Raw genomic sequence first — 21,010 nt, 5'->3', positions numbered from 1 at the left:
TTCACATATATTTCAGAATATATGGATGTCTATATATGGAATACTATGTAGCATTCATATACTGTATACTGTAAATACTCCGATGCTTCCACACACACGTTATGTTGTTCTGTTTAACTCTTGGGCTGTTCTTGTGATTATAGTCTGTAACACGCCCAGGCACAAGAAATAAAAAAAAAACAGCGTTGAATGTAATGAAACGCCATTTTCTGGGTGAGACCTGGAGGCTCCATGGAGCTATCCGGGTTGATATGAATGTACAGTATTAGACCCTGGTATCAGCCAAGAGAATGGAGTTCTAGGCCTACCAGGCCTAGAACTGGCCTGGTAGGCCTCCAGGGTCTAGGCCTGGTAGGCCTTGTAGGCCTCCTCATGCCTCTCCGAGGGGAGCCTACCTGACAGTAGGGAAATATGTGACTAGAACCGCGCGCACCAGCTGTCCCAGGTGGCACTCTTGAGTGCCACCCGACAGGTGGCGCGCGTGTGTCTAGTCACACAGGGTTTTGGGGGATTTTCCCGGAAGTTTGGCGCGTTTCGGACGCTCTCACCTGACAGGTGGCGCGCGGGTGTCTAGTCACACAGGCTTTTGGGGGAATTTCCCGGAAGTTTTGGCGTGTTTGGGTATGTGGACAGGAAAGAGAGGAGGTCATGTTGGGCAGCTGACAGGTGGCGCGCGTCCCTCTAGTCCTCGCGGGTTATGGGAATTTCCCGGAAGTTATGGCGCGTGTCGGAGGTAATTGGAGCGCGTCGCTCCAGTCCTCGGGGGTTAAGGTAAGTGGTCAGGAAAGATGAGAGTAAGTGGTAGAGTAAGTGATAGAGTGAGAAAATAGAAGGAAGATGGAGGAAGGAGTAAAAGAGTTGATCGTGAGTTAGTGTGTAGATGAGAGAAGGCAGCACGGCCTGTTATGTTGTTTTGGGATGGGAGCTGGATGGAGTTTCCCCTTCGTCTGGAGAGAGTGCTCTGGGCCATTATGTGGTTAGACAAACCCATTGACTCCCCTACAGGAAGGTCTTAAGTGATGTTTGTAAGAAATGCATGGAAAAGACACGGGGCTGCACCTGGCTTTTTCTGTGTGTTCGGGTCAAGAAAGAGGGAAGTCACTCTCGTTGTGAGACTGCAGCGGGCCATTATGTGGTTAGACAAACCATTAACGTCCCCTACAGGAAGAGCTAAGTGTGTGTGTGAGGATGAGGGCAAAGTCTCCTGCAGGAGGGGAGTGTACCATTACCTAAAGCGTTTTTCAATGTCGCGGGGGTTTTCGTTGTCTTCAGAGTGTTGATGTTCGTCCCACGGCGGGTCCCCATACACTGTGGATTCCGGTAAGGAGGCGCGAGATACTTACGACAGACCTACACCTGTCAGCCATCAATCAATCACTCCCCACCCCTCATCCCCACCAGCCCCCATACCATCAACCATTGTTCCGTGCATTCTCTTTTAGTATGTGTAAGCTATATCACAACGTGATCAACATGGTGAGAGCAATAACGAGGGAAAAGTAAACACTTTATATAAATTTATTCCGCGACGGAGTAAGCGTGCTTGGCGCAGGTTGGAGCCCGACTGATCAACTTTCCAACTAGTCCGGGTATTTCTCCCCCGACACCGGAAGTGGTGGGGCACCCATTACCATTGCGTTTCGCCAGGGTCCGCGATGGCGGGTGCCACGCCTCGCTCTGTCTCTGTCTCTCTCTCTGTCTATCTCTGTCTCTCTGTCGGTCTGTCTCTGTATGTCTGTCTCTGTCTCTCTCTCTCTGTCCATCTCTGTCTCTCTGTCGGTCTGTCTCTGGCTCTTTCTCTATCTCTCTCTCTCTCTCTGTCTCTGTCTCTGTCTCTCTCTGTCTCTGTCTCTGTCTCTCTCTCTCTCTCTCACCCTCTCTAAAGTCCACCACACAGCACTTCACTTAGTAAACTCAGTCAAAGTCAGTAGGTTGGCGTTTACTAAAAGAGAGAAACATTTCACATCGTCACGGAGACGCGATCTATACCTACAAATTGTTCTTGTTAACTGTGATCACAACATCTGCAGGCCCAAATAAATACCATTGAAATGTATGCATGTTTATCAAGTCATAAGCTGGTCTTCAATCTTATTATTATAACAAATCATAATTTGCTGTTCTCTCTCTCTCTCTCTCTCTCTCGCTCTGCCTCTCTGTCTCTCTGTCTCTCTGTCTCTCTGTCTCTCAGTCTCTCAGTCTCTCAGTCTCTCTGTCTCTCTGTCTCTCTCTCTCTCTCTCTCTCTCTCTCTCTCTCTCTCTCTCTCTCCAGATCATTTAGTAGTTGGGAAAGTAACATCATTTCCTTTCTCCTGCTGCCGCTGTTCACATATCTTTCTCCATCAAGGCTGTCTCTCTTAAGACCTACGTCATCCAATGTAAACACCATTCGATGAGAATAAGACCGGTGAGTCGATAGTGAAATAGGTCGGGGTTAAGTCTGTTTTCAGTTCTTGTATCACAGTCAATGTAGCGTAATGGGAAACCAGTCTTTCTACTGCCTACATAAATAGCGTTTGAAAATGTATGCAAGTCTAGACAAACTCCTATAGCCCTTACATTCTAACACAAATAAAATATTAGCACACGATTGTATCGCATTATATCATCATTAAGTAACGTAGAGATCAACTTTCTGGCTGTTGTCCGAATATCATTATTGAAATGTGAACTCATTTAGCCAAACACAATATCTCCATTACATCTCTTAGCATATGAATATTACGGTATACCCGTTTTAACCCTCTATAACACAATATAACGTAACGTAACGTACCGCAAATCAACTTTCTACAGACCAAATATCGTTTTTAAATGAAAGTATGACATAGTCCATCTTCATTACATCTCTCACCATATAAAATATTGGCGTCTACCCCTTTTAGCCCTCTGTAACACAATGTAGCGCAACGTAACGTAACGCAAATCAACTTTTGCAGACCAAAATGTCATTTTGAAACGGAAAGTGTGGGATTAGTCCTTATTCATTACATCTCTCACCATATAAAATATTGACCTCTACCCCTTTTAGCCCTCTGTAACACAATGTAACGCAACGTAACGTAACGCAAATCAACTTTTTGCAGTCCAAAATGTCATTTTGAAACGGAAAGTGTGGGTTAGACCATCTCCATTACATCTCTTACCATATAAATAATTGATGGCTACCCCTTTTAGCCCTCTGTAACACAATGTAACACAACGTAACGTATCGCAAATCGACTTTTTGCAGACCAAAATGTCATTTTGAAACGGAAAGTGTGGGATTAGTCCTTATTCATTACATCTCTCACCATATAAAATATTGACCTCTACCCCTTTTAGCCCTCTGTAACACAATGTAACACAACGTAACGTATCGCAAATCAACTTTTTGCAGTCCAAAATGTCATTTTGAAACGGAAAGTGCGGGTTAGTCCATCTCCATTACATCTCTTACCATATAAATAATTGATGGCTACCCCTTTCAGCCCTCTGTAACACAATGTAACACAACGTAACGTATCGCAAATCGACCTTTTGCAATCCAAAATGTCATTTTTAAATGAAAGTATGACATAGTCCATCTTCATTACATCTCTAACCATATAAAATATTGGCGTCTACCCCTTTTAGCCCTCTGTAACACAATGTAACGCAACGTAGCATAACGCAAATCAACTTTTTGCAGTCCAAATGTCATTTTGAAACGGAAAGTTAGGGTTAGCCCATCTCCATTACATCTCTACCATATAATTAATTGGTGACTACCCCTTTTAGCCCTCTGTAACACAATGTAACTCACCGTAACGTATCGCAAATCAACTTTATGCAGTCCAAAATGTCATTTTTAAATGAAAGTATGACTTAGCACATCTCTTACCATATAATATTGACCTCTACCAGTTTTAGCCCTCTAACACAATGTAACGTAACGCAAATCAACTTTTACAGCCCAAAATGACATTTTTAAATAAAGTAGGACTTAGTCCATCTCCATTACATCTCCTTCCATAAGAATATTACAGTCTACAAGTTTTAGCCCTCTGTAACACAATGTAACGTAACGGGGAAAATCATCTTTGTCGGATGAGCAAATAACATTATTGAAAATGACATCCGTGTTTAGCCATTACATCCAAACACAAGAAAAATATTACCGTTTTTCTTGAGAAACTTATATGTGGAGATCATATCTCCAGAGTCCACACAATAAGCCACACATCACCCATCTTCTGTTTTCAAATCGCAGCTCGCATCTAATTTAATGTTATTTTTTTTTGCAGAAACTATGTTTTTGAGATTATGCTCAATGTCGGCAATTACTATTCGTATCATCAAACTCCTTTCAGTCAACAAAATTCACATTTCATATCGCGTGTGTAGATTAGAGAGAGAAGGCAAACATAGTGTGCAGCTAGTCAAAACTTATCATAACAGATATGATTTCACAGAGTTTTTCAACCTTTGCCAGTTTTTTTTTCATTGTTATCTCTTCACTCGTGCTAAGTGAGTCAGACAAAATGTGACATTTCATTTCATTATTAGCCATGCAATATGCTATTAGCTAGGTAGTCAAAACATATAACAAGCGTTATTTCACAGGAATTTTTTCTAGCAAATATGCTTCCTTTAAGCAGTTCAACACATCAAACACCTCCAGTCTGCGAAATTCCCTTTAGTCAATAATCATCCTTTACAGTATTTCTTGACTAAAATAGCACTCCAAAACATAAGTGGTCATTTTTATTCTCACTGTCGCACTATAGTCAATAATTTGTTTCGCAGAGTGACAAGTTATGCATAGTGACGAGATTTCATGGTGTGCATAGTTTAAGAGAGTTCACACTGTATTAATTACGGCCATGGATATCTTATGTTATGTTTATGAAGACCATCTCTTCTTATTTTTTTATCATTTTCACGCCCCACAGCTTTACAGTCTTCTCATATTCTTTTTCAAATAAAGTTTGTTTACTGTTTTCCAGTAGATCGGCCTCACATTACATATATTAATCAATTTTCAAATTCAGTTCAGTTTCTTTTCAATATCGCAGCTTTGTTGCCCCCACAGCCCGTATCTAGTTCAAAACCTCTTATTATCAATGTCATTAATACGGTTATCATCAACCACGTATTGGATGTCTCTGTCATTCAGTCATCAACGTAGCATGTGTTTAATGAACGTGAGAATCACTTCATGTGCACTCATTTTAGTTTAGTTTAAAGTTTTACATCTTGAATTAATACCGCTATTGGATAGCTCAGACATTCAGTTAACATCTCAGTAAGTGAAAATCTTTTCATGTGAGCTCATTTTTAGTTTAGGATAAGGTTTTTCCATCGTGAAATGCTATTATCAGTAACCAGGTATTGGATGAAACTACCATTCAGTTTACATCTCAGTAACTGTTTACTGAACATTGTTATCCATCCATGCAACCTCATTTTTAGTTTTAAGTTTCTACATCGTAAAAATAAAATATTACTATCACCAGCCGTGTATCGGATAGCTCAACCATTCAGTTAACATCTCAGTAAGTGAAAATCTTTTCATGTGAGCTCATTTTTAGTTTAGGATAAGGTTTTCCATCGTGAAATGCTATTATCAGTAGCCAGGTATTGGATGGGTGGACCATCCAGTTTACATCTCAGTAACAGTTTACTGAACATAGATATCCCTCCATGGGACCTCATTTTTAGTTTAAGTTTCTCCATCGTAAATAAAAATAAAATATTACTATCACAATCCTTGTATTGGCCTGCTCCGGCATTCAGTTTACATCTCAGTAAGTGTTTACTGAATGCAAAATCGCTACATGTGTGGTCATAAGGTTTTCTCATCGTGAAATGCTATTATCAGTAACCAGGTATTGGATGACACTACCATTCAGTTTACATCTCAGTAACTGTTTACTGATCATTGTTATCCATCCATGCAACCTCATTTTTTTTAGATTTAAGCTTCTACATCGTAAAAAATAAAATATTACTATCACCAGCCATGTATCGGTAGCTCAACCATTCAGTTTACAGCTCAGTAACTGTTTACTGAACATAGACATCCCTCCATGCGAGCTCATTTTTTAGTTTAAAGTTTCTCCATCGTAAAAAATAAAATATTACTATCACAAACCATGTATTGGGTGGGTCAACCATCCAGTTTACATCTCAGTAATAGTTTACCGAACATAGATATCCCTCCATGTGACCTCATTTTTAGTTTAAAGTTTCTCCATCCTAAATAAAAAATAAAATATTACTATCACAAACTTTGTATTGACCAGCTCCGGCATTCAGTTTACAACTCAGTAAGTGTTTACTGAATGCAAAATCGCTACATGTGTGGTCATTTAGTTTAAAGTTTCTCAATCTTAAAATATTACTATCAACATCAACCATGCATTGGCCGGCTTAGTCTTTCAGTTCACATCTCAGTAAGTGTTTACTGAATGCAAAATCGCTACATGTGTGGTCATTTAGTTTAAAGTTTCTCAATCTTTAAATATTACTATCATCAACCATGCATTGCCTGGCTAGTCTTTCAGTTTACATCTCAGTGAGTGTTAACTGAATGTGGAAATTATCACGTGTTAGCATTTAGTTTAGTTTCAAGTTTCAATTAAATACTAACATCATCCTCGTATTGGGCTGTCGGCATTCAGTTACCCACTCGGAGAGTGTTTACGGAACGTCGAAATCATTTCCTGTAGACACATTTTTTACTTGAACCCGTCTCCACTCCAAACCAGTCAGGACCGGCGGTCCTGACTTGGACCGGAGGTCCGGTTTGGAGTGGAGACGGGTTCAAGTAAAAAATGTGTCTACAGGAAATGATTTCGACGTTCCGTAAACACTCTCCGAGTGGGTAACTGAATGCCGACAGCCCAATACGAGGATGATGTTAGTATTTAATTGAAACTTGAAACTAAACTAAATGCTAACACGTGATAATTTCCACATTCAGTTAACACTCACTGAGATGTAAACTGAAAGACTAGCCAGGCAATGCATGGTTGATGATAGTAATATTTAAAGATTGAGAAACTTTAAACTAAATGACCACACATGTAGCGATTTTGCATTCAGTAAACACTTACTGAGATGTGAACTGAAAGACTAAGCCGGCCAATGCATGGTTGATGTTGATAGTAATATTTTAAGATTGAGAAACTTTAAACTAAATGACCACACATGTAGCGATTTTGCATTCAGTAAACACTTACTGAGTTGTAAACTGAATGCCGGAGCTGGTCAATACAAAGTTTGTGATAGTAATATTTTATTTTTTATTTAGGATGGAGAAACTTTAAACTAAAAATGAGGTCACATGGAGGGATATCTATGTTCGGTAAACTATTACTGAGATGTAAACTGGATGGTTGACCCACCCAATACATGGTTTGTGATAGTAATATTTTATTTTTTACGATGGAGAAACTTTAAACTAAAAAATGAGCTCGCATGGAGGGATGTCTATGTTCAGTAAACAGTTACTGAGCTGTAAACTGAATGGTTGAGCTACCGATACATGGCTGGTGATAGTAATATTTTATTTTTTACGATGTAGAAGCTTAAATCTAAAAAAAATGAGGTTGCATGGATGGATAACAATGATCAGTAAACAGTTACTGAGATGTAAACTGAATGGTAGTGTCATCCAATACCTGGTTACTGATAATAGCATTTCACGATGAGAAAACCTTATGACCACACATGTAGCGATTTTGCATTCAGTAAACACTTACTGAGATGTAAACTGAATGCCGGAGCAGGCCAATACAAGGATTGTGATAGTAATATTTTATTTTTATTTACGATGGAGAAACTTAAACTAAAAATGAGGTCCCATGGAGGGATATCTATGTTCAGTAAACTGTTACTGAGATGTAAACTGGATGGTCCACCCATCCAATACCTGGCTACTGATAATAGCATTTCACGATGGAAAACCTTATCCTAAACTAAAAATGAGCTCACATGAAAAGATTTTCACTTACTGAGATGTTAACTGAATGGTTGAGCTATCCGATACACGGCTGGTGATAGTAATATTTTATTTTTACGATGTAGAAACTTAAAACTAAAAATGAGGTTGCATGGATGGATAACAATGTTCAGTAAACAGTTACTGAGATGTAAACTGAATGGTAGTTTCATCCAATACCTGGTTACTGATAATAGCATTTCACGATGGAAAAACCTTATCCTAAACTAAAAATGAGCTCACATGAAAAGATTTTCACTTACTGAGATGTTAACTGAATGTCTGAGCTATCCAATAGCGGTATTAATTCAAGATGTAAAACTTTAAACTAAACTAAAATGAGTGCACATGAAGTGATTCTCACGTTCATTAAACACATGCTACGTTGATGACTGAATGACAGAGACATCCAATACGTGGTTGATGATAACCGTATTAATGACATTGATAATAAGAGGTTTTGAACTAGATACGGGCTGTGGGGGCAACAAAGCTGCGATATTGAAAAGAAACTGAACTGAATTTGAAAATTGATTAATATATGTAATGTGAGGCCGATCTACTGGAAAACAGTAAACAAACTTTATTTGAAAAAGAATATGAGAAGACTGTAAAGCTGTGGGGCGTGAAAATGATAAAAAAATAAGAAGAGATGGTCTTCATAAACATAACATAAGATATCCATGGCCGTAATTAATACAGTGTGAACTCTCTTAAACTATGCACACCATGAAATCTCGTCACTATGCATAACTTGTCACTCTGCGAAACAAATTATTGACTATAGTGCGACAGTGAGAATAAAAATGACCACTTATGTTTTGGAGTGCTATTTTAGTCAAGAAATACTGTAAAGGATGATTATTGACTAAAGGGAATTTCGCAGACTGGAGGTGTTTGATGTGTTGAACTGCTTAAAGGAAGCATATTTGCTAGAAAAAATTCCTGTGAAATAACGCTTGTTATATGTTTTGACTACCTAGCTAATAGCATATTGCATGGCTAATAATGAAATGAAATGTCACATTTTGTCTGACTCACTTAGCACGAGTGAAGAGATAACAATGAAAAAAAAACTGGCAAAGGTTGAAAAACTCTGTGAAATCATATCTGTTATGATAAGTTTTGACTAGCTGCACACTATGTTTGCCTTCTCTCTCTAATCTACACACGCGATATGAAATGTGAATTTTGTTGACTGAAAGGAGTTTGATGATACGAATAGTAATTGCCGACATTGAGCATAATCTCAAAAACATAGTTTCTGCAAAAAAAATAACATTAAATTAGATGCGAGCTGCGATTTGAAAACAGAAGATGGGTGATGTGTGGCTTATTGTGTGGACTCTGGAGATATGATCTCCACATATAAGTTTCTCAAGAAAAACGGTAATATTTTTCTTGTGTTTGGATGTAATGGCTAAACACGGATGTCATTTTCAATAATGTTATTTGCTCATCCGACAAAGATGATTTTCCCCGTTACGTTACATTGTGTTACAGAGGGCTAAAACTTGTAGACTGTAATATTCTTATGGAAGGAGATGTAATGGAGATGGACTAAGTCCTACTTTATTTAAAAATGTCATTTTGGGCTGTAAAAGTTGATTTGCGTTACGTTACATTGTGTTAGAGGGCTAAAACTGGTAGAGGTCAATATTATATGGTAAGAGATGTGCTAAGTCATACTTTCATTTAAAAATGACATTTTGGACTGCATAAAGTTGATTTGCGATACGTTACGGTGAGTTACATTGTGTTACAGAGGGCTAAAAGGGGTAGTCACCAATTAATTATATGGTAGAGATGTAATGGAGATGGGCTAACCCTAACTTTCCGTTTCAAAATGACATTTGGACTGCAAAAAGTTGATTTGCGTTATGCTACGTTGCGTTGCATTGTGTTACAGAGGGCTAAAAGGGGTAGACGCCAATATTTTATATGGTTAGAGATGTAATGAAGATGGACTATGTCATACTTTCATTTAAAAATGACATTTTGGATTGCAAAAGGTCGATTTGCGATACGTTACGTTGTGTTACATTGTGTTACAGAGGGCTGAAAGGGGTAGCCATCAATTATTTATATGGTAAGAGATGTAATGGAGATGGACTAACCCGCACTTTCCGTTTCAAAATGACATTTTGGACTGCAAAAAGTTGATTTGCGATACGTTACGTTGTGTTACATTGTGTTACAGAGGGCTAAAAGGGGTAGAGGTCAATATTTTATATGGTGAGAGATGTAATGAATAAGGACTAATCCCACACTTTCCGTTTCAAAATGACATTTTGGTCTGCAAAAAGTCGATTTGCGATACGTTACGTTGTGTTACATTGTGTTACAGAGGGCTAAAAGGGGTAGCCATCAATTATTTATATGGTAAGAGATGTAATGGAGATGGTCTAACCCACACTTTCCGTTTCAAAATGACATTTTGGACTGCAAAAAGTTGATTTGCGTTACGTTACGTTGCGTTACATTGTGTTACAGAGGGCTAAAAGGGGTAGAGGTCAATATTTTATATGGTGAGAGATGTAATGAATAAGGACTAATCCCACACTTTCCGTTTCAAAATGACATTTTGGTCTGCAAAAGTTGATTTGCGTTACGTTACGTTGCGCTACATTGTGTTACAGAGGGCTAAAAGGGGTAGACGCCAATATTTTATATGGTGAGAGATGTAATGAAGATGGACTATGTCATACTTTCATTTAAAAACGATATTTGGTCTGTAGAAAGTTGATTTGCGGTACGTTACGTTACGTTATATTGTGTTATAGAGGGTTAAAACGGGTATACCGTAAAATTCATATGCTAAGAGATGTAATGGAGATATTGTGTTTGGCTAAATGAGTTCACATTTCAATAATGATATTCGGACAACAGCCAGAAAGTTGATCTCTACGTTACTTAATGATGATATAATGCGATACAATCGTGTGCTAATATTTTATTTGTGTTAGAATGTAAGGGCTATAGGAGTTTGTCTAGACTTGCATACATTTTCAAACGCTATTTATGTAGGCAGTAGAAAGACTGGTTTCCCATTACGCTACATTGACTGTGATACAAGAACTGAAAACAGACTTAACCCCGACCTATTTCACTATCGACTCACCGGTCTTATTCTCATCGAATGGTGTTTACATTGGATGACGTAGGTCTTAAGAGAGACAGCCTTGATGGAGAAAGATATGTGAACAGCGGCAGCAGGAGAAAGGAAATGATGTTACTTTCCCAACTACTAAATGATCTGGAGAGAGAGAGAGAGAGAGAGAGAGAGAGAGAGAGAGAGAGAGAGAGAGAGAGAGAGAGAGAGAGAGAGAGAGAGAGAGAGAGAGACAGAGAGACAGAGAGACTGAGAGACTGAGAGACTGAGAGACTGAGAGACTGAGAGACTGAGAGACAGAGAGACAGAGAGACAGAGAGGCAGAGCGAGAGAGAGAGAGAGAGAGAGAGAACAGCAAATTATGATTTGTTATAATAATAAGATTGAAGACCAGCTTATGACTTGATAAACATGCATACATTTCAATGGTATTTATTTGGGCCTGCAGATGTTGTGATCACAGTTAACAAGAACAATTTGTAGGTATAGATCGCGTCTCCGTGACGATGTGAAATGTTTCTCTCTTTTAGTAAACGCCAACCTACTGACTTTGACTGAGTTTACTAAGTGAAGTGCTGTGTGGTGGACTTTAGAGAGGGTGAGAGAGAGAGAGAGAGACAGAGACAGAGACAGAGAGAGACAGAGACAGAGACAGAGAGAGAGAGAGAGATAGAGAAAGAGCCAGAGACAGACCGACAGAGAGACAGAGATGGACAGAGAGAGAGAGACAGAGACAGACATACAGAGACAGACCGACAGAGAGACAGAGATAGACAGAGAGAGAGACAGAGACAGAGCGAGGCGTGGCACCCGCCATCGCGGACCCTGGCGAAACGCAATGGTAATGGGTGCCCCACCACTTCCGGTGTCGGGGGAGAAATACCCGGACTAGTTGGAAAGTTGATCAGTCGGGCTCCAACCTGCTCCAAGCACGCTTACTCCGTCGCGGAATAAATTTATATAAAGTGTTTACTTTTCCCTCGTTATTGCTCTCACCATGTTGATCACGTTGTGATATAGCTTACACATACTAAAAGAGAATGCACGGAACAATGGTTGATGGTATGGGGGCTGGTGGGGATGAGGGGTGGGGAGTGATTGATTGATGGCTGACAGGTGTAGGTCTGTCGTAAGTATCTCGCGCCTCCTTACCGGAATCCACAGTGTATGGGGACCCGCCGTGGGACGAACATCAACACTCTGAAGACAACGAAAACCCCCGCGACATTGAAAAACGCTTTAGGTAATGGTACACTCCCCTCCTGCAGGAGACTTTGCCCTCATCCTCACACACACACTTAGCTCTTCCTGTAGGGGACGTTAATGGTTTGTCTAACCACATAATGGCCCGCTGCAGTCTCACAACGAGAGTGACTTCCCTCTTTCTTGACCCGAACACACAGAAAAAGCCAGGTGCAGCCCCGTGTCTTTTCCATGCATTTCTTACAAACATCACTTAAGACCTTCCTGTAGGGGAGTCAATGGGTTTGTCTAACCACATAATGGCCCAGAGCACTCTCTCCAGACGAAGGGGAAACTCCATCCAGCTCCCATCCCAAAACAACATAACAGGCCGTGCTGCCTTCTCCTCTCATCTACACACTAACTCACGATCAACTCTTTTACTCCTTCCTCCATCTTCCTTCTATTTTCTCACTCTATCACTTACTCTACCACTTACTCTCATCTTTCCTGACCACTTACCTTAACCCCCGAGGACTGGAGCGACGCGCTCCAATTACCTCCGACACGCGCCATAACTTCCGGGAAATTCCCATAACCCGCGAGGACTAGAGGGACGCGCGCCACCTGTCAGCTGCCCAACATGACCTCCCCTCTTTCCTGTCCACATACCCAAACACGCCAAAACTTCCGGGAAATTCCCCCAAAAGCCTGTGTGACTAGACACCCGCGCGCCACCTGTCAGGTGAGAGCGTCCGAAACGCGCCAAACTTCCGGGAAAATCCCCCAAAACCCTGTGTGACTAGACACACGCGCGCCACCTGTCGGGTGGCACTCAAGAGTGCCACCTGGGACAGCTGGTGCGCGCGGTTCTAGTCACATATTTCCCTACTCCTGACCCCCTCGGAGAGGCATGAGGAGCAATGGCCTATAGAAACCCCTGTGTGGTTGGAAGCATTCTATGTCTGCCATCGACCAGGTCAGGCACCCAGAAAGGCAACCCGTTCTCGCACTTTCTTCTAGTCAATATTGACTTATTTAATACGTGCATATGTGACATACTAATTTATTGTGATTTTTTTTAGTTTACCTTGAAAAGCTTCATAGAAAACACCGACCTTAACCTAACCTTCTTAGTATGTTGAGATAAGCATCTTATTGCTTCGTAATTACAATCATTACTTAACCTATACCTATAATAGGTTAAGTAATAATTGTAATTACGAAGCAATAAGATGCTTATCTTAACATACTATGAAGGTTAGGTAAGGTCGGTGTTTTCTATGAAGCTTTTCAAAGTAGACTAAAATATTCACAATAAATTAGTATGTCACATATGCACGTATTTAATAAGTCAATATTGACTATACGAAAGTGCGAGAACGGGTTGAAAAAGGTAGGCGCCCCAATACAAACGCGACCTGGCTAAAATATTGCTACTGACAGTCGAACTGTTGGACAGAACTCTCCAAACAAAAAACGAGCATGACATCACAACCGTCACCTCGCCACTGTCTGCACATCTCCCCCTTCCCCTGGACGGGGGGGGGGGAAGGGTGATCACCAGGACCCCCGTGCCGGCTATCCAACCTGTCAGTTTTGAGGTTGGCTGTCAAAAACCCACAAAAACCGCCGACCGGAGGGAGGAGGGGTTGCCAGGGAGCCTCCGGGTCTCACCCAGAAAATGGAAATTTCATTACATTCAACTCTGGTTTCCTGGGGGGAGGCCCTTCGGCTCCCTGGAGCTACTTAACCAAAAATAAAAGCAATAGAGACTTACCCGGGAGGCGGTCGCCACTCGCTCTTCAACTCGAAGTCAAGACAAATGGCTGCAATCGCTGACCCAATGCGGCACACGGCCGACGAGGGCCAAGAACATTGAAAAAGTAGTCAGCGGCCAGGACCTTGTTCGACTTCCAAAATCCCCATGCCGAAATGTCAGCCAAGCCATGCTACTGAAGACTGCAACCAAAGCAGCAAATTTATGAATGTCATGGGCACCAGGATAGAACGCAGGCTGCTGGACCAAATAAACCTGCGGACGACCTGGGAGACCCGAGCCCTGGAACAGGGATGAAGAAAAACCGGGTCAACCCAAGGCGCATCCCCGGCCACCGAGGCCGTGGCACGCAGGTAACAGCGAAGAGCCGCAACCGGAAACAACACATGATGCATCCCCGGCCGAACCAACCAAGCATCAACAACCCAAGGACCCCTCCGGAAAGCAGCAGTCTCATTCTTCGCCAGAAAAGAAGGAGACAGCTGCAACGAACAAACCTACCACCAGGACCAAAAGAGTAGAAACCCCTGCACGGCAGAAGAGAACATGAAGGTACCCAACCCGACCCACAGAGGCTACTGCAACAGGAAAAGAGCCTTCGCAAAACAAGCTTGATCCGAAGGGACCACAACAAACAAAGGAGAAGACAGAAAAGAGAGCACCCTGTCTAACGACCAGGACGGCTCAGGCGGCGCATGAGCAGGCCGGAGGTGAAACAAGTGAGGTGATTCGATGAAATATCTATGCCCAAGTTGACCACCGAGCACTGTCGGATTTTGGATAAAATGTCTCACAACTACCAAGATTTTTTGTACAGTCGTGTGGTCTAGTGGTTAAGGTACCAGGTACACCAAGATGCATAGTGCTCCTGGCTGTCTGGGTTCGAATCCTTCTGGGGTGTGGAGTTTTCAGTTCCATATTGGCTTGGGACCCATTCAATCTTATTCGCATATATATATATATATATATATATATATATATATATATATATATATATATATATATATATTATTAAATATGACCGAAAAAGTAAGATTAATAATTCTAACACGAATTTTCTCAATCTTTCGTACATTTCTTTTCACTGTTGGAGGTAAATCAAAAATCAATTCTCCAAAATTCATTTTTATTTCTAGTCTGACGCGACACGAGCGCGTTTCGTAAAACTTATTACATTTTTCAAAGACTTTAGTTCACAAATACACAACTGAATAGAACTTACGCATCTCCGATTTTATATCTACATTTGAGTGAGGTGGAAGGGGTGATGTGGCATTAACACAAGACAGAACAAGATGTGGCATTAATAGGGTATTAATTTCATCAACACAAGACAGAACAAGAGTATTAATAGGGTATTAATTTCATCAACACAAGACAGAACACGAAACAATGGATATTGAATAGAAGTGTTTGTAGAAAGCCTATTGGTCCATATTTCTTGATGCTTCTATATTGGAGTGGAGTCTTGAGGTGGGTAGAATATAGTTGTGCAATAATTGGCTGTTGATTGCTGGTGTTGACTTCTTGATGTGTAGTGCCTCGCAAACGTCAAGCCGCCTGCTATCGCTGTATCTATCGATGATTTCTGTGTTGTTTACTAGGATTTCTCTGGCGATGGTTTAGTTGTGGGAAGAGATTATATGTTCCTTAATGGAGCCCTGTTGCTTATGCATCGTTAAACGCCTAGAAAGAGATGTTGTTGTCTTGCCTATATACTGGGTTTTTTGGAGCTTACAGTCCCCAAGAGGGCATTTGAAGGCATAGACGACGTTAGTCTCTTTTAAAGCGTTCTGTTTTGTGTCTGGAGAGTTTCTCATAAGTAGGCTGGCCGTTTTTCTGGTTTTATAGTAAATCGTCAGTTGTATCCTCTGATTTTTGTCTGTAGGGATAACGTTTCTATTAACAATATCTTTCAGGACCCTTTCCTCCGTTTTATGAGCTGTGGAAAAGAAGTTCCTGTAAAATAGTCTAATAGGGGGTATAGGTGTTGTGTTAGTTGTCTCTTCAGAGGTTGCATGGCTTTTCACTTTCCTTCTTATGATGTCTTCGACGAAACCATTGGAGAAGCCGTTATTGACTAGGACCTGCCTTACCCTACAGAGTTCTTCGTCGACTTGCTTCCATTCTGAGCTGTAGCTGAGAGCACGGTCGACATATACGTTAACAACACTCCTCTTGTACCTGTCTGGGCAGTCGCTGTTGGCATTTAGGCACATTCCTATGTTTGTTTCCTTAGTGTAGACTGCAGTGTGGAAACCTCCGCCCTTTTCCATGACTGTTACATCTAGAAAGGGCAGCTTCCCATCCTTTTCCATCTCGTAAGTGAAACGCAGCACGGAACTCTGCTCAAATGCCTCCTTCAGCTCCTGCAGATGTCTGACATCAGGTACCTGTGTAAAAATGTCGTCAACATACCTGCAGTATATGGCCGGTTTCAAGTTCATGTCGACTAAGACTTTTTGCTCGATGGTACCCATGTAGAAGTTTGCAAACAGGACACCTAGGGGAGAACCCATGGCGACCCCCATCTACTTGCTTATACATGTGCCCATCCGGGCTCAAGAAGGGTGCCTCTTTAGTACAAGCTTGGAGTAGTTTCCTCAGAATATGGAGGATTTGGAGTAGTTTAGCCAGATACCCACACCCACGTACAGACTGGCGAAGCGACTTAACGGCCTGCTGACTCCTTATGTTCCTTGCGCCTTCAGCCTGAAGTCTCCAAAGGAATTTGTTGACTTACTGCGGGGCACACGGGCCACAGGGATAAGAGCCTCGTTGGACGTAGAATCGCTGTTTACCAACGTACCTGTGGACGAGACAATCGGAATGATAGCCGACAGAGTGTATCGTGATCCAGCCTGTACTCCTCTTGACATACCAGAAAATATTCTGAGGAAACTACTCCAAGCTTGTACTAAAGAGGCACCCTTCTTGAGCCCGGATGGGCACATGTATAAGCAAGTAGATGGGGTCGCCATGGGTTCTCCCCTAGGTGTCCTGTTTGCAAACTTCTACATGGGTACCATCGAGCAAAAAGTCTTAGTCGACATGAACTTGAAACCGGCCATATACTGCAGGTATGTTGACGACATTTTTACACAGGTACCTGATGTCAGACATCTGCAGGAGCTGAAGGAGGCATTTGAGCAGAGTTCCGTGCTGCGTTCCACTTACGAGATGGAAAAGGATGGGAAGCTGCCCTTTCTAGATGTAACAGTCATGGAAAAGGGCGGAGGTTTCCACACTGCAGTCTACACTAAGGAAACAAACATACGAATGTGCCTAAATGCCAACAGCGACTGCCCAGACAGGTACAAGAGGAGTGTTGTTAACGCATATGTCGACCGTGCTCTCAGCCACAGCTCAGAATGGAAGCAAGTCGACGAAGAACTCTGTAGGGTAAGGCAGGTCCTAGTCAATAACGGCTTCTCCAATGGTTTCGTCGAAGACATCATAAGAAGGAAAGTAAAAAGCCATGCAACCTCTGAAGAGACAACTAACACAACACCTATACCCCCTATTAGACTATTTTACAGGAACTTCTTTTCCACAGCTCATAAAACGGAGGAAAGGGTCCTGAAAGATATTGTTAATAGAAACGTTATCCCTACAGACAAAAATCAGAGGATACAACTGACGATTTACTATAAAACCAGAAAAACGGAAAGCCTACTCATGAGAAACTCTCCAGACACAAAACAGAACGCTTTAAAAAAGACTAACGTCGTCTATGCCTTCAAATGCCCTCTTGGGGACTGTAAGCTCCAAAAAACCCAGTATATAGGCAAGACAACAACATCTCTTTCTAGGCGTTTAACGATGCATAAGCAACAGGGCTCCATTAAGGAACACATAATCTCTTCCCACAACCAAACCATCGCCAGAGAAATCCTAGTAAACAACACAGAAATCATCGATAGATACAGCGATAGCAGGCGGCTTGACGTTTGCGAGGCACTACACATCAAGAAGTCAACACCAGCAATCAACAGCCAATTATTGCACAACTATATTCTACCCACCTCAAGACTCCGCTCCAATATAGAAGCATCAAGAAATATGGACCAATAGGCTTTCTACAAACACTTCTATTCAATATCCATTGTCTCGTGTTCTGTCTTGTGTTGATGAAAATAATACCCTATTAATACTCTTGTTCTGTCTTGTGTTGATGAAATTAATACCCTATTAATGCCACATCTTGTTCTGTCTTGTGTTAATGCCACATCACCCCTTCCACCTCACTCAAATGTAGATATAAAATCGGAGATGCGTAAGTTCTATTCAGTTGTGTATTTGTGAACTAAAGTCTTTGAAAATGTAATAAGTTTTACGAAACGCGCTCGTGTCGCGTCAAACTAGAAATAAAAATGAATTTTGGAGAATTGATTTTTGATTTACCTCCAACAGTGAAAAGAAATGTACGAAAGATTGAGAAAATTCGTGTTAGAATTATTAATCTTACTTTTTCGGTCATATTTAATAATATATGTCTACAGGAAAGACTGCTACCAAAATATACTAATATTATATATATATATATATATATATATATATATATATATATATATATATATATATATATATATATATATATATATATATATATATGTCGTACCTAGTAGCCAGAACGCACTTCTCAGCCTACTATGCAAGGCCCGATTTGCCTAATAAGCCGAGTTTTCATGAATTAATTGTTTTTCGACTACCTAACCTACCTAACCCAACCTAACCTAACTTTTTCGGCTACCTAACCTAACCTAACCTATAAAGATAGGTTAGGCTAGGTTAGGTAGGGTTGGTTAGGTTTGGTCATATATCTACGTTAATTTTAATTCAAATAAAAAAAAGTTGACCTCATACGTAATGAAATGGGTAGCTTTATCATTTCATAAGAAAAAAATTAGAGAAAATATATTATTTCAGGAAAACTTGGCTTATTAGGCAAATCGGGCCTTGCATAGTAGGCTGAAAAGTGCGTTCTGGCTACTAGGTACGACATATTATATATATATATATATATATATATATATATATATATATATATATATATATATATATATATATATATATTTATATATATATAATATATATATAAATATATATATATATTTCTATATATATATATATATATATATATATATATATATATATATATATATATATATATATATATATATATATATATTTGTACCTTCTCACAAGGTGCCTGGCTTTGCCCAGACTGACCTATTTCCTAAGGTGTGCTCCCTCCTTCGACAGCCCAAAATTAACAGAATATGACACACTCCTAAGGTCAATAACCGTGAAAGTGTTAAACCTCTCCCTGCAAGATGACCAATGGGACCAAGCAACGCTCCCAGTTAGACTCGGGGGAATAGGTATTCGCAAGGCGACACAGTTAGCATTGCCAGCATTTTTATCCTCGACCAGTGCAACAGGTGAATTAGTTAAGGAAATACTACCGGAACACCTAAGAGACTCCATTGGGATTCATGATCCCAAATTCGCGGAAGGAGCCGGTCAGTGGGACACTCGTCAACTCTCATCCTCGACCGACTTTTCCAAATGGCTGCGAACAGTCCAAATGGGATAGCCCCATAGTGGAGAACATCGCCACATCATTGCTGGAGGCAGCTTCCAGGAAGGACAAAGCGCGTCTTCTAGCTGTGCAAGCGCCCCATGCCGGGGACTTCCTGTTGGCAGTCCCTAATTCCGCCTTGAGTACCCGCCTGGACCATCGGACCCTAAGTATTGGTGTTGCTCTGCGCCTTGCCGCCCCTATCTCCACCGAGCACCGGTGTATTTGCGGAAAAGCACGGGCAGACCAATACGGCAGTCATGGTCTCATCTGTCGTAAGATACAGGGAAAGATTGCCAGACATGAAGCAGTCAATGACATCATCAAGAGAAGTTTGGCTTCAGCTGGGTGCCCAGCACAAAGGGAACCTCAGTTGTGCAGACCTGACAACAGTCAAAAACGCCCAGATGGAGTCACCCTGCAGCCGTGGAGGGAAGGTAAACAGGTCGTGTGGGACTACACGTGTGCATCCACATTGGCTGATACCTATCTACCTTACAGCGCAGCTGAGGGAGGCGGGGCGGCCACCTTCAGGGAGACCCAGAAAACTAACAAGTACAGGGACCTAGAACGTTGTTACAGGTTCGTGGCAATAGGCTCTGAGACTCTGGGCGCCTGGGGTAAATGTGCACTTAAGTTCCTGAAGGAGCTGGGCGAGGAACTTATTGGGAAGACTAGAGACCCAAGAGCGGCCAGTTTTATGTTCCAGCGCCTCAGTGTCGCTGTTCAGAGGGGAAATGCGTGCTGTATCTTGGGTACGCACCCGACCCCCGAGGAGCTGGACGTGGTCTTCGAACACTGATTGGTATATTGTTATATAAGTGTGTGTTTTCTGTAAACTGTAGCATTGCAATAAAATAAAATTTATATATATATATATATATATATATATATATATATATATATATATATCTTTTGCATAGCGGTTCGATTAATTACAACCAGACTGTCCAGCGAGCTCAACATCTGGTTCCTGGATGATGGCACTCTGGCAGGCACACAAGATTCCCTGCTAGAAGACCTACAGCTGGTGAAGACACGGGGGGAGTCCATGGGTCTCGTTCTTAACCCCTCCAAGTGCGAAATTATTGCATCTAGTGAAGTAATCATTAGAGCAGTGAAATCAGTTTTACCAGAAGCCTCAGTCGTTAAACCTACCGACAGCACACTACTCGGAGCACCTCTGGGCCACAATGCCATTGCTGCAGTCCTTGACGAAAAGTTTAGAGACCTAAAGAGGATGGAAGAGAGAATTGGGGACTTGGACTCCCACGATGCCCTCTACCTTCTCACAAAGTGCCTTACCTTGCCCAGGCTAACATGTGCTTAAGGTGTGCACCAACTTTTGGCAACCCACTTCTAAATCAATATGATGAGCTCCTCAGG

General features: G+C 41.3%; 1 protein-coding gene across 2 annotated transcripts in view; it reads right to left on the bottom strand.

The window, feature by feature from the left end:
• LOC123765536 (alpha-1-macroglobulin) overlaps window positions 1–21,010 on the bottom strand; it is a 251,748-nt gene that overhangs the window by 199,030 nt on the left and 31,708 nt on the right. The window lies entirely within an intron of this gene.

Source organism: Procambarus clarkii, chromosome 30, assembly GCF_040958095.1.
Source record: "Procambarus clarkii isolate CNS0578487 chromosome 30, FALCON_Pclarkii_2.0, whole genome shotgun sequence".
Taxonomy (NCBI): domain Eukaryota; kingdom Metazoa; phylum Arthropoda; class Malacostraca; order Decapoda; family Cambaridae; genus Procambarus; species Procambarus clarkii.
Note: the sequence above shows the minus strand (reverse complement) of the source record. Positions and strands in the feature narration are given on the sequence as shown.